The following is a 12457-nucleotide window of genomic DNA, read 5'->3' on the forward strand; positions in this document are numbered from 1 at the left end:
GAATTAAGACATGAAGCATACGAAAATTCGTTAATCTATAAAGAAAGAACGAAGAAATGGCATGATAAAAGAATCAGAAGTTCAAAAGAATTTAAAGAAGGAGACAGAGTTCTTCTTTTCAATTCACGATTCAAGCTATTTCCTGGAAAATTGAAATCAAGATGGTCTGGACCATTCATAGTCAAAAGAGTTTTCCCATACGGAATGATAGAATTAATAAATTCAAATGAGATTGAATTTAAAGTTAATGGTCACAGAGTTAAACATTACATACATGGTCCGATGGAAGTCGACAACGAAGTTAATCACAATTTTGACACCACAGCTAACTAAGTGTGGGGAGAATCAAGTCTTTAAAGGATAATATGTATTTCTGTTAGAGTTAGATTTTCTGTTTTCGTGTAGTTCTCGAAAATGGAACCCGAATGGTCTTTCCCTAGCAGACCCTAAAGAACTAGTCTTCTCCCCCCATTCTGAATTTTTATTTTTTAGGTTTTTACAAAATGAAGACTGCCTGTGAACTAAACCATGGTCTAATGCTACACGCTTTGATCACTAAACGTAATAATGACATACTACCGAGTGAAATAGTATCAGTAATCAGAGAAAGAATGGACGGAGTTAGAAAAGAATCCAGATGCGAAGATAATAAGTTACAATTTGGTAAAGGAAAATCAAAATCCGCAGCAAAAAGAAGAGCACGACACCTAGAAAGATGTCACAAATGCAGAAAATGGTCACATGGAGGTAAATGTTCAAATAATCAAACCTATTCAAATACCGAATTTGTTACTTTATGCAGATACGGACCGTTCATATGTTTAGAAGAAAAGACACTGAATGCTCGAGGTTACGCCTATGTAGCTATGGAAAATCAATTAAACCGACTATCTTATGAATGAGATAGATCATATAACTAAGAAATCTATTCCACAGGTATGTCTGTACAGTTTTTATTTTTATTTTTATTTTTAATCTTTTGATAATAAACGCTAATTTGTTCGCTAAAAAGTATTAAATTGGTATTAAATAAAATTAGGTTTGGCGACCGAAATTATTGATATCATTCAAAAATTTATTACATCACTGCGAAATTTAACGTTTATTCTTAAGGTATAAATATCTTTAATCAATCAACACAAAATATTTCAAAAATTCGTCATGAGTTAAATTAGGTCTTGGAACCGAAATTACTTTACCGAAAAGAGGGGCGCATATTTTTGATAATATTTGATTGATTAAAGTGGGATAAAAAGACAAAAAGATTTTTAATTTTATTCTTACCATGTTTTTAATATTAATATTTAAATCTTAAATTAATATTGTAAACTTTGTAAAAATAATATATTTAAAATTGTAAATATTTGAAAAATTAATATAAGTTTGGTATGAATTTATAAATTTTTAAATTAAGTTTGGTGTGAATTTTTAATTTTTAAAATATAAATTTTTAATTTTATGCATTTCAATTTTAAGTTTGGTGTGAATTTTTTTTTATATTTAAGTTGTGTGAATTTAAAAACAAAAATTTACTTTATCTTATTAAGTTAAAAATATGATTTTTAAAATTCGTCGTAAGTTGAAGACTAGGTCTTTAAACCGAAATTGCTTTACCCGAGGGAGGGACGAGTACTTTTATTATCATTATTTTTAATCTTATTGAATTAAAGTATGCCAAAAACATTGAAAAAACCCAAAAATCTTAGCTTTTAAAACAATCGCTACAAAAAGACAAATTTTAAAATTTTGTCGAGGGGCGGACTAGGACATCGATCCGAAACGACCTCGTCCTAAATAACAAAGGAAACAAAATTTTAAAATTAAGTACTTAATTGTTTCATAAGTTAATGATTATAAAAAAAAAAATAGCAAACTTCGCGACTCGCGGAGTTTGAAGTGCAATTCGCCGCGAGTCGCGGAGGAGTCGGATTACAGAAAAAAAATAAAGAGCTGCAACAGCTCAGTTTCACACACCACAACTCAAAAATACTGCGAAAAACACTCCGAAAATACACCCAAAAACACCCCAAAAATCACAATTTTTAACCGTTAATCACCAAATCTTTTGCTAAAATCATGTTGAGAAGGATGCTATCTAAGAATTACTCAAGAAAAACGGTAAATTTCTACACCTAAACACCATTTAATCCGAAATTTGGTGTTCTTGAGTCATTTTTTTCCCAATTTGATTTTGATGCTTTTTAGTGTAATTAGGCTTAAATTGTTTATGTATTATGCTTGTATAACCTAGATTGATGCTGTTTAACATGATTAGAAGCCTTAAACTTCAAATTTTGAATAATCTAGGGTTTGTGTTCTTGAGCAAATTTGGGGCTTTTTGATATAAACAAGTTATGGCCGATTTTTGTCATGAATTGTTGCTAAAATAAGTAATGTAACATGTTTAGGTAGTTAAATGATCCAAACTTTGAGCCTAAATATGATTTTTGAGAATTAAAGTGGACTTTTTCAAGTCTAAAATTCATGAACTTGATTTTTGAAATATAATGCCATTTGAGACTTGTTTAATTGCTAGTAATGATTATTTTGACATGTTATTTGAGTTGAATGATTATGAACTTGGCGAACATTTTCGTATATGCTTATTTGAAAAAGTGTAGATTTGATAAAAATATGAAAATGGGCTTAAGTTTGATATAAATTGATAATGTCATTGTAATTATTTTGATTGATGATTTTGCTGACACTAATGCATATTTGGATGCACAAAAATTGTGTTTGATGTGTTTTGCAGACTGAAAGGGGTGAATCTTCATCCCAAGCCCGCAATGCTCCTGCTGAGAATTTGGAATAACAGGAGGTGGATAACTACTACAAGCAGGATATACCTCATCCAGTCATGACCTTTTCTGATATACACTTGGAAGAATTACACCCGAACCTGAGATTTGACAGACTTTGGATAGATTATCCAAAATACCAAAGGGGTTTGCATACTCTTCATTCTAAGGTTGTTGAGGTACCGAGGGTCATAGAATGGGGACCCTTAGAAGCTGTAGAATTGGCCGGGCCAATTAGGGAATTACTTGTACAGAGGTATGGTAATTCTTCTTTTAATGACTGGGTACATTTATTCACCATGCGTAGACCTGTATATAAAGTATGGTGTGAAGAATTGTTATGTAGTATAGAGTTGAATGATCGGGTAGCTAGTTTAACCGATCGTTCTTTTATTAGATTTTTGTTAGGCGGTTCGATGCGCCACATGTCTTTAATGGACATGGCTCAGGCTTTACGTATATATACGCCTGAGGAGTTAGCGTCTGCCGATTGTAGAGGATTGATACTAAACGGTAGAAAGATAGATGAAAATTTTGATACACACGGTGTGTAGAGTCAAATGACAAGCCATCACCGTTTCAAAGGGGGAAATTACTCTTATTTGGATATAGATAGAGCAGAATTAAGAGTGATACACAGGTTTTTAGCTAATTCGATTATACAAAGGGGTAAGAACAAGGAAAAAGTAAATGAACAGGACTTGTTTTACCATATGTGTATTCGAGACCCACAAAGCGCTGTAAGTATACCATATTGTGTGGGTTATTATTTATCAGCTATGGTTCGGGGGATGCGACCGCATAGCATAATAGGAAGTGGTATTTTTATTACTTTGATTGGTGAATATCTCGGTGTGGATATAAGTCGGGGGGGATTATTAGTAGAAGAACCAGAACCCCGCGATACTATAGGTTTAAATGTATACCATGGTGCGAAAGTTTTGAAGAGGCGAAATAACGCCGCAGTACGATACCATGGTAGACATCCACAGGTGGAGAGAAACCAACAGCAAGGTAATGTAGGAGGGGGGAATGAGATGCAAGAAATGCAAAGGTTTATAGCTTCTCAGGAATACGAAAATGCTAGACAGAGAGCATTTGAAGATTGGCAAGTTCATCAGAACCAAATCATAGCTCATTGCCAACATATAGGTAGAAACTATATTCCTACACCGAAACCCATCTTCCCTCCCTGGTCTATAGAGATGCAGCCACCGTATCCTACGTATGACCCTGCCGAAGCATTCTATAGCACCTATGGTTATGCCTGGAACCCCTATTGGTACCAGTATCATCCCTAGTTTACTTATTATTTTTTTTATTTTGTAATTTGTAATTATTGATACGTTTAATACTTTTGTTAATATTGTAATCATTTTTATAATTGTCTAACTTTTATTCTTAGATTTTAATAATTTTTGAATGTGGGGTAATATACCAAACATCAAAAATATGTATATATATTTGCAGTTTATCTTATGTACACAACAGGGTAAAACAACGCATTTTCAAAGACTGGCATTAAGTTCAGCAAAAGCAACTAATTTTGACGACAAGATGCAAAATATATGTGAAATAACAACAAGACGGAATGAACAAATGATGTGCACCATTTATCATTCAGCAAACAAACGCCAATGTATTTGGAAACTTTGGTAAAATTTAATCATTTTCACACAAATCACCCTCAATAATTTAAATTGTTACTGATTTCTTGCAAATGAGGGCATTGCAAGATCTTAAGTGTGGGAAGGGGTTAAATTCTTTCGGATTTTAAAAATTTTTACTTTATACACTTGGTTACCATTAAAAATACTAGTAAAACAGTAGTTGTATTAGAATCTAGTGCTCTCTGATAATAAAGATCGGCCCTGGTCTTATATACTGACTACCCAATTCTAGTAAAATTTTTCAAAATTTTCAATTAAATGAACTAAAAATCATGTTTATACATATTTATGAACGATAAAACTAGGTTTTAACACCGAAATTATTGTTACCTAAAAAAGGACATAAATTGAGAAACAAACCAAAATGTTAAAATTCATTTAAAATGGAATATAGGACGATTAAAATGAAAATAAAAGCCAAGTGTGGGAAAATTTACCAAGTTATCTTAAACATATGTCACATATATCTGTAACAAATAACTGAAAATACTTCTGCTTTGGACTAAACTAAACTGTTTTACCCAATGAAAGAAAAGAAGAGATGGATCTACACGATGAATCAATTCCATCATTAAAAGGAAGTAAAGTCTTCCGAAAAAGAAACGCGCTTCTTGATTTAGGTCATGAAGTTGTCGTCCAGACCAGCTGTAGGTTGACGAAAAATCTAGAAAAGTCATCACTAAAATCAGCAGGAAATCCACGGACCTCAGCATTAAACAGGGTCGCCAAGTGGTCAGATTTATCCTAACCATGAGAAGGATTTATCTCGTACAATGGGGGGGCACCATGCAAATTAGCTGGATAAGACTAATGAATCAGATCCCCAGAAAGGATAATCTCCTTAAAGATTAAAAATCAGCTTTTAAGACTGATATTACTCAATCCTAGAGATTGACCTTAAAGATTGAGAATTCAAACTCATGGAATTCAATGATATCTAAACTCGAGCTTGAACGAGAAAATATTTTGATCAAAATTATAAACCGATTTGTTTTCTGAAAACCCATTTTCAATGCGTTCATTACCATTGAACGTAAAAACCTAGGAATTCACCTGGAATTCATTAGGTCACCTGAACTAAATCGAGTGTCAACCGTAAGAACGGTGGTTGCATAGTGGTCAAAGACAGGACCTTGTGCCATACCGAAAAATTATAAGGGTGAGCTTTACTATTGCTCCTACCAAGGATAGTAATTGCGTCCAACACGTTATAAACCATAATTAAAAGCATGTCAGGGGACATTGCCTTAACAGTTGCTTGTTCAACGCTTTCCTTTACAACCGGACGGTAGTTTACCGAAAGGTAATATACGGGACAAGTAAACTGGACGTGTTGCTTTCCAAATACAAGGTTAGCAAGTGGGTGACACAAAACCATAAGTTTTGAGCTAAAATTTTCAAATCTGAAACCCACCAAACCCACAAAAATATTTTGCAAACACCGGTAAAGGGTTATCCCGGAAAACTTATCTAGGGTAAAAACTAGATTTAATTTTCAAAAGATCAAATGTTTTCATAAAGATCCAATTTCCTTAATGGATCTAAATTTTTATAGTCATATGGGACTGTAAACCATATCGTTACTACCATTGTTCATACCACCGTATAGAAATCACTGATGTACAAAGTGTGAAGAATAAAGAAGTGATTCTTGTATTTCAAGACGATATTGCTTGAGGACAAGCAACGCTCAAGTGTGGGAATATTTGATAATGCTAAAAACGAACATATATTTCATAGCATTATTCCTCAAGAAAGACAAGCTTTTAGTTGCAATTGTTCTATTTACAAGTGATATTCGTTTAAATAATAAAAGGTGAAGACAAAAGACAGATTCGACGAATTGAAGACGCAAACGACCAAAAAGCTCAAAAGTACAAAAGACAATCAAAAAGGTTCCAATTATTGATAAGAAACGTCTCGAAATTACAAGAGTACAAGATTCAAAACGCAAAGTACAAGATATAAAATTGTACGCAAGGACGTTCGAAAATCCGGAACCGGGACCAGAGTCAACTCTTAACGCTCGACACAACGGACTAAAAATTACAAGTTAACTATGTATATAAATATAATATAATATATAATTAATTATATTAATTATATATATATTATATTTATAAATAAAAACCGTCGGCAGAGAAAGACTCCAAAGTTGTGAGCTGGAATTTCAAACTCCGCGACTCGCGGAGTTTGAAGGCAAAATATGCCGCGAGTCGCGGAGCCCCAAAATGAAAAACTCCCTATAAAGCAAACCGAAATCTGATCATTTTCATCATCTTTTTCTTCTTCTTCTCATACGTAAAATATATATATATATTTATAATTTATATTTTAATTTTAATTATAATTCTAATAATAAGGGTATGTTAGCGAATATTGTAAGGGTGTAAGTCGAAACTCTGTCCGTGTAACGCTACGCTAATTTTAATCATTGTAAGTTATGTTCAACCTTTTTACATTAATGTCTCGTAGCTAAGTTATTATTATGCTTATTTAATCCGAAGTAATCATGATGTTGGGCTAATTACTAAAATTGGGTAATTGGGCTTTGTACCATAATTGGGGTTTGGACAAAAGAACGACACTTGTGGAAATTAGACTATGGGCTATTAATGGGCTTTATATTTGTTTAACTAAATGATAGTTTGTTAATGTTAATATAAAGATTTACAATTGGGCGTCCCTATAAATTACCATATACACTCGATCGGACACGATGGGCGGGGTATTTATATGTACGAATAATCGTTCATTTAACCGGACACGGGAATGGATTAATAGCCACTAGAATAATTAAAACAGGGGTGAAATTACATTCAAGGGTAATTGGTGTAATTGCTAACAAAGTAGTAAAACCTTGGTTTACACGCAGTTGATAACCTGGTGTATTCATTAAACAAAGTATTAAAACCTTGTTACAATTCGAATCCCCAATTAGTTGGAATATTTAACTTCGGGTATAAGGATAATTTGACGAGGACACTCGCACTTTATATTTATGACTGATGGACTGTTATGGACAAAAACCAGACGGACATATTAAATAATCCAGGACAAAGGACAATTAACCCATGGGCATAAAACTAAAATTAACACGTCAAACATCATGATTACGGAAGTTTAAATAAGCATAATTCTTTTATTTCATATTTAATTTCCTTTATTTTATATTTAATTGCACTTCTAATTATCGCATTTTTATTGTTATTTTATCGCAAGTTTATTTTATTGCACTTTTATTATTCGCAATTTCATTATCGTTATTTACTTTATGCTTTAATTTAAGTCTTGTATTTATTTTTTTACATTTGGTTTTAACTGCGACTAAAGTTTTAAAATCGACAAACCGGTCATTAAACGGTAAAAACCCCCCTTTATAATAATAATATTACTTATATATATATTTATATTTGTATTTTTATAAAAGTAAACTAATATAGCGTTAAGCTTTGTTTAAAGATTTCCCTGTGGAACGAACCGGACTTACTAAAAACTACACTACTGTACGATTAGGTACACTGCCTATAAGTGTTGTAGCAAGGTTTAAGTATATCCATTCTCTAAATAAATAAATATCTTGTGTAAAATTGTATCGTATTTAATAGTGTTTCGTTGTAAACTTCAATAGTATTTTATACCCCTTAGCTTTGACATCAGAGAGGATGAACTAACCGCACTTCATCTACGGAAGAAAAGATTGGTGCATATAGTTATGCACCTGAAAACACTCGGAACCTGAGTAAACGTTTAACATGTATCTGTGCTAGCTCCATTGGCGTTGTTATTACCGAAAATAACTTTGCAATCCCTTTCCAAATTAGCCAATTTTATCACAGCTCCAGCAGATCAACTTCGACTTTCATTCGGATTAGCCTTATTATAACCCTGATATATAAGTTTGCCTTTTATCATCGTTACCAGAGAACCGTTTATATCTCACTACATTAGCAGAAACTTACCAACAACTTCATTACTCATTGGCTTAAGTCGCTCCGAAGAACCATTATATTGTTCGTTGAAACTCTATCATGTACTCATCTACATCTTGTAACAATACTTGCCATACCAACTACCGAGAATCAGCAATTAGTATTTTGAAATCTCGCATCATGTCTACATCAACAGTTATATGTATACATATAACATTTATTTCTTAGAATTATGATCTTCCATTCTAAAAAGAAAAGCACCCAGTCTGTGAATCATTACTCGGAATATTGAAAAAGCTGAATGAAGCAGCAAAAACTGTAAACGATCTTAACAGCCAAAAGTTTGATGATAAAGAATAGTATGTTGACAAAACTCAGAAGTGTTGGAACTGGAACACGGATTGAGCAAATCATGAAGGAGGCTGTGGACAAATCACAAAGACTAAACCTGCCTTCAAAGAATCTAAATAATTCAGTGTCTGCTGAAGTCATTATCAAATACCTTACTCCTGACTCTAAACCTTACGAACAAATCTTCATCATCATCCATCGATATTAGAAATTTTAGATATCATCGTATCTTTCATTATAAATATCCTCTATATTTTTGAAGATATTTTCATAACTATTCTTATCTGAAATTATTTATCTCTTCGCGCTATATGTATTACATCATGAAGGAAACTATTTTAGTTTCTAAATTCTGAAAAATTCGAATTTTAAAGGATGAATGTTTTGAAGAAGTGTTGGGAACTGAAGCATGAGTTAGTATAATATAATGACACTTGATCAACGTGATTATATTACAATAAGTCATGCTGAGTTTCTAATGAAACGTGATGATTAATAGACCATAACGTCATCATGTGCCATGTTATACGACTCTTACATTTTATCTAATTTATAAACATATCAAGAACATATCTTCTTGATAGTTCTATCTTTTCTCTTGAATTCTGGTAATTTGGCAAGTCAGATCGTGCTATTACAATCTCTCTCTTAGAACATTAGTCATATTCATTCGAAACTTCATATCTACGAATTCTGGACCATTATTCGTTTAACTTAAAGTTGTGAAAGGAAAACAAAAGGATGGAACTCTAAAATATAAAGAAAATGAAGAGGGTGGATTTATAGTAAAATCTCAGACAAGAGCAATCAAAACAGATCATCGCATTTAACCAAAGAAGATCCTAATTTCCTTAATTACCGAAAAATCAAATCTTATTACGAAGATTTTCTCTAAATCCCTTGAATTCCGAAAATCCACCGTGACTACGTCACCAGTTGAGACGAACATGCATTTATTCATTTCACTCTCTTGTGATAGCTTCACTCGTACTCTTCACGAAATCAAATTGCTTTATCCATATTACTCACTGATGATAAACCCTAATTTCTAGCTCGTATGTGTCATGAAAACATACTTATTGTCAGCCATGACCATCCCAATCAAATTTCGGGACGAAATTTCTTTAACGGGTAGGTAATGTGATGACCCGGAAATTTCCGACCAAATTTAAACTTAATCTTTATATGTTTCCGACACGATAAGCAGAGTCTGTAATCTTGAGTCTCAAAATTTTTGAACTATTATCATGTATGCAATTACCCTCGACTATTTCCGACGATTCACGAACCACTATCTGTAAATAAATACATATATATTTAAATATACATATATATAATATATATATATATATATATATATATATATATATATATATATATATATATATGAAAGAGAAACTTATGGAATTTAATTCATTTGTGTAAATAAAAATAATATATGATTTTACTATAATATATATATATATATATATATATATATATATATATATATATATATATATATATATATATATATATATATATATATATATATATATGATTTAGAATTTATTTAATAAACGCTAGTAGCACTCGTTTGTCTCTTGATAGTTATTAATCAAGTTAAAAACGAACTTATGTGATTTTAAAATAAACGGTGATCCAAAAATGAGTTCTATAAATTTTAGGCTTACTAAAAATGTATTTAGGATTTAATTATTAAATTTTAACATTTTTTAAATTTTACCCAGAATCAAGCGCGGACAGTTGAGTTAATTTTTAATTAATAATTTCCAGTCTTTATATCATAATGACTAAAATAAATAAATATATTTAATTTAAAAATATGAGAATTTTTCCATATACTTTTATTCAACACTGATTAACAACAGAGCGAGATTTAGCATTCAGTGGAAAACTGTCGGTATAAGAATTTAAAGAATTGCCAGCTATACATTTGATTCCCACGTTTCTTATTATTAAATTATTTAATGTAGTAATATTATTATATTTACGTTTATATTTATTATTTATTTATATGGATATCCGATACATGCAATGCATATTGCAAATTATTACAATCAACTTGCTTTTTGTCAATTTTACTACCCCACCATCCCATCTTGTTGAATAACAATTACAAAACTACTTCTGTTACTTCTTTGACTCAACTAGACGAATTATATGCATAAAATTATATATATAATCCATACACATACATGCATGATATCACATTCATCAAAACACTCTCTAAGTTACTGTTCCTTTTTGATTTCATTTCAACTGCATCTTATATCTTTCTTATATATATTATATATTTACTGTACTTGATTGATTGTTTTGATAATTCAAACCATATGTACATATATCTTGAAAATCCATTTGCATTTTCTTTATTCTTCTTTCTTTGTCTCATCGACCCAACCAAAGAGACCTACAATCACCTTTCTTATCTTGTGATCAATTTATAACTAATTATTATTACTATATTAAATTTACTACCTAATCTATCTACATATATGTAACATACATATACATGTACCATATTTTTATAGGTAGGTGACACACCTCTTATGTATATACACATATACTCGATCAACTCATTTCCAGTTTACCCACCACCTTTATATCTCTTGAATTCATATCCATTTAATCATCACCACTTGAGTTACTACTACTTATGTTTGAAAACATCACACAACCCATAAAACTTTTGCTCGATCCTTATTATTGTTTTCCGGCCTGTCGAAAACCAAATCAACCAAAACCCATAACCCAACCAAATAATCTATCGTGTTTATTGGCAACTCCAGTAACGAACCCACTTACAACTTGCAAGTTACTGTGGCTACTCTTGAACACCACCTTGTGTCGGCTGCACTAGCTCTCCTCTATTCGAGATTACCTTAAAACGAAAACCCACTTCTTTCGTGCTTCTTCTCCGAACCACCATTCCACCACCCATCTTCAACCTTTTTCTTACCACAATTCACCATTTCAACAACCATCATCAACAATTAATAAGCTACTACTGTTGTCCTTTGTTTCTACTTCGTTTACTACTAACCGAGAACGAAACCCTACTATATGAACACCTTAAAACTGCTGCTCGTTTTCTATGTTTTCAGCCCAAACCACTTCACCATTGACACCTTGACACCACAACACCACCAAAGTCACCGTTACTCATTCCTGCTTCTATTTACTGTTCGTTAACAACCATTAACCACCGTGCTCACCATTACATCACCACCATTACCATGACAGCCAACAACCATCACTATTGAATGCCGAGTAATCTTCTCTTTCTGATTTTAACCAAACCCAAGACCACTCAAAAGAAAAATTGTTGCTCGATACTTCTGTTAGTGAGATTATGATCAAACCGCCATTTTTTTCTTTGCTTTTCCTACCCAAAACCCATTTGTTAAATAAACAAATGATAGTGTTGTTTGCATGATAGTTCCTTTTTTTGTGGCCGAAACTATGAAACAAGTAACTCCCACTTGTTTTTGTAATGAAAAATAATATCTTGTTACAGCATGTTTTGATGGGCCACGCATATATTCAGTTTTAATGGGTCACTACATTTTTGGAAAGCTGGCAAAAATTTATTAACTTTTCATTTAGAAATCGCGTGATTTCGATGAACGGATTAGAAGATATGGTCAACTGAATTATGATTAACATTAATTGAAATTGCTTTTGAATCTACATTTGATAT

The sequence above is a fragment of the Rutidosis leptorrhynchoides genome, chromosome 5 (assembly GCF_046630445.1).
Source record: "Rutidosis leptorrhynchoides isolate AG116_Rl617_1_P2 chromosome 5, CSIRO_AGI_Rlap_v1, whole genome shotgun sequence".
NCBI classification, from domain to species: Eukaryota; Viridiplantae; Streptophyta; class Magnoliopsida; order Asterales; family Asteraceae; genus Rutidosis; species Rutidosis leptorrhynchoides.